We start from the raw sequence: 7,178 nt of genomic DNA on the forward strand, positions 1-7,178 counted from the left end.
TCGCTTAAATGTATAAAAGGTTAGGCAATATAGCGCTGCTGCTGATCCTTCTGCGGTCATGTGCTGGTCAAACTGTGATGGCTAAACACAGCTGGAGAAGGCCTCATGCTGTGCTGTGATTCAGACCCATGAAATATTGATTGCGTTAGTTTCTTTGATCCTCCACACACTTAAACTTTCTCACATCATGCTTGGCTCTTAAAAAGTCTTCACTGCCAAATCTGTCTCAGTCAGAAAATTCATTCATTCATACATCTGCATTTAGTGCTTTATCCTGGTCAGGGTCGAGGTTTATAAGAAAATATAAAGCAAAAAATGCATGCCGGGATGTGACTAAGGTGTTTAGCCTACGACAGCAGGGATAACATTCGTCACCATGCTTACTAAAGTGGCAAGGTTATGTGGAAATTACGGGTAAATCACTTGAGTGCCTGGTCTCATTTGTTTTCTGATGGGACCTTCAGTTCTGTTAATTGGGTTGTATTGCCAGGTAGTCTTTTTTCCTGCAATTACGGATGTGTCACAAAGTCCTAAGCCAGAAGTGTTGCCAAATCTGTTGTATGATTTGCATCTGTTTGTATTTAGCTTTAGAATTATTGTCACACTGAGTAAAGATGACAAAGGTAAAAAAATATATATGTTTTTGTACATAATTAGCTTACTTATTTATGATAATGAATTCTTATTATAGAGATTATAATTTATTTAAAGAAACACACACTATATGAAAAAATATTTGTGGATGTCTGATCAAAAAATTAGTTTTTTTTTTTTGAAGATTCAGCTTTACTCAATTCAAATCAGTTTTATTTGACAATAAACATTGTCCCAAAGCAGCTTTACAGAGATAAAGAGATAATAATGTTGGAATGTATACATTTAGTGCTCATAAATAGTTTCTTTATAAGTTTATCTCTAATGAGTGAACCAGTGGCATCTGTGGGAAAGGAAAAACTGAGATATAATGATAAGGAAACCTTAAGAAGAACCAGACTCAAAAGAGAATTCCTCCTCATCTTGGTTACACTGAATGTCGAATATTACAGTTGTATTATTGTTGAAGTGTACTGTTCAGGTACTATCTGTGGTACTAAAGCATTGTTACAGACTGTTGGACACTGACCACTGGTACCTCTGAAGCATGTTTAAATAAGGATTATTAACTACCCACACTTAAAATTTAATCAAATGAAAAATGATTGAACTTCAAATTGATTAAACAAGATGAAACAGGTGTGGCTCCTGCTTGTCTGTAAAGAAACCGACAAGTATTTTAGCCTTTTGTAGAAAAGATTAAAGAAGACTTCACAAAAGAGAGAGCGGCTCATCATTTGCCAAGCATGTCTGTATCATTAGAGCTCAGGATTTCTCTTTTCATTGACAACTCACTTCAGTTGTGCTGGGCATAACATTTACTTTGCAATGAAAGCATGATATGAAAGCAGAGACTAGAGAAAATGTTAGAACCTTGTGCACTTTAAAAACCCCATGAAATTAATGTTATGTTTATTAACCATTTTGAACATCAGTTGGTAGTAATGTTGAAGAAAGTGTATTTTTGTGTATTCAATACATACAAAATATATTTACAGACTAAAGTAAAAATATTACAGCATTTACACAATAATTTACGCAATTTGAAGTTCAGCTTGCCTGTATATCATACCCTTTTAAGGACAGGGTTATTGTTAAAGACACACAGTCAGAGTACTTGTGCAATGTATGCATTCGCCTTAAAATAGCTAGGACAGCATGTTTTTCTTAGAAGTATCACCACAATCGACTACTGTTCCTGCCCCTCTCCCCTCCACGGATCTGCCCACTTCGTCCTGGCCTGCCTCTGGATAGTGTTCTCTTCAATTTGAGGTCACTCTGTGCAGCTGCAGATGGTTTCTTATCAACGGCCTGGGGATCCATGAAATTCCAGAGTAAAAACGAGAGCTTTGAGGATGAATTTTAAATGTAGTTAATGTCAACAGTCTGCTACACTGACTCAGGACTACAGTTTGCCTCTAATCACATCACTGTAACCTCAACACTGTTTATCTGTAATAAATGGACATTCGGTGCAACCCAGATGAGGATGGGTTCCCTCTTGAGTCTGGTTCCTATCAAGGTTTCTTTCTTATACCATCTCGGGGAGTTTTTCCCTGCCACAATCGCCACCAAAGTCATCAGGGACAAACTTACACTTATAAAGAATATCTTAATTTTTATCACCACATTATCTGTGCAAAGCTGCTTTGAGACAATGTTCATTGTTAAAAGCGTAATACAAATAAAAATGAATTAAATTGAATTGAAGTGTAGTGGAATAAGATATGCAGTGTCACATCATTTTTGTGCAAATAATTCTGCAGCTCACTTTATAAACATTTTAAAATGGCTGCAAATTTATAAATGTTCCAGTAGACATACTAAGTACATTATGGCCATGACACCCTGAATAGGGTGTAGCCTGGAATAAACGTTTCTAGAAAGTCCTTAACTGTATAATTAGTAAAATGCATTATTATTTCATTTGCTGTAATGATGTAATGAGCTATATTAGTGTGTTTGCCAGCCTGCAAATCAATTACTTATAAATGAATGAAGCTATTCATGATCAGATAAAGTAGTTGGCTACACAGGACTTGATAATTTATTTTTCCAGTGTATTGTTTTAGGGCACTGGCCGCTACAAAATTAATGTATTGATTAAAAATGTATTAGTTTTTATTCTTTAAAAAAAATAATTAATCAAATGATTTATGGCAACAAACTTTGAGAACTACAGCACTAATAAGCTGATGTTTAATCAGAAGAAGAGTGGACATTTCCACATTGGATTTTTGGATTGATTTCATGATCTTCCATTTCCTTTTTCTTTAACACCTTTGTATGTATGGTCGATCGAACCTACAAGTGTGATCAGAACCACGTGGAAGCACTTTGAAATTGAACACTGCTCTCTGGCGCATGTGTTTGTGACTAAGCATTGCTCTGTCCATGTGCTTGGAGAGCCCAGATGATTTGAGTTGTATAAGGATTTATATTAGCCTGTGAGGGTTCTGGCTTTATAATAGAATACAACACTCAATCAGGGGGACAAGTAAACTTTATATGGCCTGCTATAGGAAAATAAGCATGCACACTATTGTACAATTCCTGACTGAAGTTTTGGCTGCCTGTACCCCTTATTTATGTTAAGCTAAAATCTACTCTTGAATTCCTTCATAGCCATAACATAACATAACATAACATAACATAACATAACATAACATAACATAACATAACATAACAACACCTAATATTCTATTTTACAAGACAAAAATACAACTTATGTTCGGTTGTTAGATAAATATGTTATTGCAGTTCTTGTAGAATTGTATGTGTATTGCTATTAACAGAATGTCCAATGTGAGCAAGAAGTGATTCAGCTATTTCAGAGCTGCTATTTGAAGTCTCTTCCAGTGGGCATGATTTCATCCTTCCCGAACACTTTTGTGTGTTGAGTAACATACTTGATGAAGCTATAATCAGCAATAAAGATTGGACTCATTTTTTCATCCTGGTAATAAAATTCAGCCATAGAGTATTAGAATTTTTTTTTCTTTTTATTGCCCTAAAGTATCTTTGTTTTTCTGATGAAAGGTCTGTAAAAAAAAAAAAAAGCCACACTTTTTTTTGTTAGAAATCCATAAGGATTTAGTTGCTTTCCAGGGCTTTTATATAAGATTAACGTGACATTTAACTTTTTAAATATTATTTTTATATATATTTTATATATATTTTCTTTACAAAGAGTGCAAATAACACATTGATTTCAATATTTACAAGCAAGTGGTAGTACACGGGTACACATCACATAAATCATAAGAAAAACATGTAGCATGTAGGGGTCTAGCTTGGGGTGTATTTTTTTAGAAATCATTGTAAGCTTGTACAAATATTTCATTTGAATCTGTTGGCTAGTCTGCATGTTGATTACTTAGAAAATAATGACGCTACATCAGACAGGGTCAGCTACACAGAACTCAGGATTTTATATCTCTAGGGTATTGCCAATTTATATTTACATTTATGGCATTTGGCAGACACTCTTATCCAGAGCAACCTACACATGAGCAGTTAAGGGTAAAGGACCCAGCAGTGATAGCTTAGTGATGCAGGGAGTTAAACTCATGGGGAAAAAAACTCAGTCGTTCCATCAGTTCCATCAAGCTTTACAAATGAGCTAATATTTAGCATAAACTAAAACAAAAACTTTTATAAAATGGCAATAGGGCACTTTAAATCATTGGCCTTAAAAGATAATGAGCTGCTTTATTTTTTTTATTGTACCGAGATATTAGAGGTTCTTAGGATTACAAACTGTGAACTCTAAAATTAGGTGTCACTAAAGACATCAAAGACTTTGGATGCTGCTCACCCAAGCAAGCTTTAATTGCTACTGTAATCTATAAAAGAACATTAACAACAGTGGGGTGTCACCTCAGGAGTGTTCAAAGGCATTCGTCACTGCGGTTTATTAGCCTTTTTAGTCTGTGTAAATTGAAAACCTGAAAGGTGAAGGAAAATCCTACAAACATAATTGAAATGATCATGCAATTAGTATGAAAGTACTATGCAATAATAAAAAATACAAAAATAAAAAATATAAAAACTATGTTGGAGAATTACAGTTGTATGTGTTTTTTCACACCAGTGAATATTTTAATATACAGACCGAGGCCACGTTAAAAAAATTGGTATGTATTATGTTGGGATATTGAAATATTAAACATCTCTAATGGAGATTTGATGATAGAGGTGGATGGCTGGGTCTAACATGTAATTCCAAAATGTCTAATAGATGATTGTTCTAACACACTGAATATGCTCGCTTCACATTTGTTGCATTTTCTCATGAGCAAATCTGCTGGGTTTCGTCAGAAAATAACGCAGTCAGAAAGACACGTAACGAGAACGTTCTACCAGACTGATTTAAGAGGTACAGCTTGCATGCTTTAAACAGTGGACTTTTTTTTTTTGGATTTTGGCTTTTTTTGTTGTTGCATGAGGGTGGGTCATTTTGGTCATTTTACATGAAGTAGGTGGTGATAATATGTACATTACTGACTCCAGATTATTATAAAAGATTTTTTTGATTTTATATTATATATATATATATATATATATATATATATATATATATATATATATATATATATATATATATATATATATATATATAAAATAAATATAAATGTGTGAATTTTATTAATAACAATGTATGTCAACTATGGATACAATAAATAGCAAAACAACACAAAAGACATGCTTGCAGTGTTCTTTTTTTATTTCATACATAATTGTCCTGAATAAATAACTGTATGCGTACATACGTGTGTAGACACACCCACACACACCCACACACCCCAGTAAAAGTAATTCACTGCCACACTGGGAAAAGTGCTGTTCTTAAATATGCTCTATGCTTCACATTGTTTGTTTAAGGCACACACTTAAACAGGACACACACACACACACAATGCTGTATTATCTTGTGCTTGTATTTTGTTCAGTCCGAAATCAGAGGTGATCTTCACGCGTGCTCACAGTCGCTGGAGTCGAGGGTGATGATGACGGCCGCCTCGCACCGAAACATGGAGTCCTGCACCAGTTCACAGCTTTGCAGCTCCGGCAAAACGTCCTTTACACAAATTGGCTGCATGGGAAAAAAGAAAAAAAAATATGAATGTATACCTCACTGCAACGCCGCACGTCATTTCATAAAAATTCGCATGAACCAGTTGTGAGGCTGCGGTGTTTACGGTGGTGTTTGCGCACGCGCAGTGGCTTCCCACCGTGGTGCTGAAAGGACAGCTCTGAACTTTCAAAACGTGCGCGCAAAGACAACAAATAAATATTTTGTTTTTTTCAAACCAAAATTGTGGAAACCTGCAAGTAATGTGGAAATACGATACAAAAATGAGAACTGGTTTGGGATATTTGCATTTTCAAGTAAAACAAGCAAAACAACAAACTGACACTTTTTAAAAATTACAATTAGATTGTTTTATTATGAGTTTCTATAACATTAATGCAATAAATAGGATACGATTTAACGATCAATCAATCATCATCATTGACCTGTGTCCGATCCTGTAGAAATGATCTTAATCAGTTCATGGGATCACTAAAAGTAACTGTTATCTATACAACTTGTATACTCTGTATAGCTGTTGTGACTGTTTTAACTATGTCCATAGTTAAAAGCGCCATAAAAAATAAAATGTAACTATAGTAAAAAAACCTCTGGCTCACCATATTTTTCAGCGCGAAGTTTGTGTGCAAGACTGCGTTATTTTCAGGGGAATCTCCGCCGTCCCGTGTGTCTTGTTCAGCTCTTCTGAACGCTGATCTCCGGATCCCCGACAGCAGCCCTGATGCTCTGCCGACTGAATAATAACTGGGTCCGGCTGCTTGTTTGTACCAGGCTTCAGCAGGTGTGTGTACAGCGAGCACGCAAATGGTCAAAATGAACCAAGCACGCGTTTCACACTTCCCCATTATTAAACACTGGGAAACAAAAGCCTCTCAGAAACGTTTACAAATAAGCTCGAAACTGTTGCTTTGCCCCGTAATTCGGGCTTTATATAGGAGGCAGCCCCCGTGCTCGTGTTCACATTTCGTCAACTTCATTTCAGCGATGATTCATTTCCGTTAAAGGTCAATAGAGCCAGTAACTGTAACTATTCCTTATTTCTGGTATGGGAACCCCTCAAAGATACACTATTTGATAGTAACTTCCTTATATAACCTTGAAAGTTTACATAGAAAGCTTGCTGCAAGTTCAATCATATTTAAATGCTTCAATAATAATGATACACCATGTCCACTATTTTAGGTAAAAGGTATATACAAGGAGGTACAAAAATAAGCACCTCAGTGACATGAAAATGTTTCTGGAACTAAAAGTAACCTCCAACAAAGAGAAAGCTCAGAACCTAACCTTAAGCATTAATGAATTGACAGGCAAGAAAAGATGCCATGCAACCAGACAAATGTGCATAAGAGCAGGTGCTGCTTTTTTAAATGCATGTTTTGGGTCATCATCTATCTGCATGAAGTTCAACCTAATTACAAGGTAAGCTTTCTCTTTGCTGGAGGTTACTTTAGATTCCAAGACTTTTGCAGTTCACATTCTCTCTCTC

General features: G+C 35.4%; 1 pseudogene across 1 annotated transcript; it reads right to left on the reverse strand.

Moving 5' to 3' along the window:
- Positions 1–5,403: 5,403 nt before the first annotated feature.
- LOC310739968 (neuropeptide B pseudogene) lies at positions 5,404–6,702 on the reverse strand (annotated as a pseudogene). Its single transcript, XR_014538227.1, has 2 exons — positions 6,289–6,702; positions 5,404–5,689 (listed from the first exon to the last, which is right to left on the reverse strand). The product of XR_014538227.1 is annotated as a neuropeptide B pseudogene (transcript).
- Positions 6,703–7,178: the final 476 nt, after the last annotated feature.

Source organism: Silurus aristotelis (genome assembly GCF_946808225.1).
Source record: "Silurus aristotelis genome assembly, chromosome: 17".
In the NCBI taxonomy this organism is placed as follows: domain Eukaryota; kingdom Metazoa; phylum Chordata; class Actinopteri; order Siluriformes; family Siluridae; genus Silurus; species Silurus aristotelis.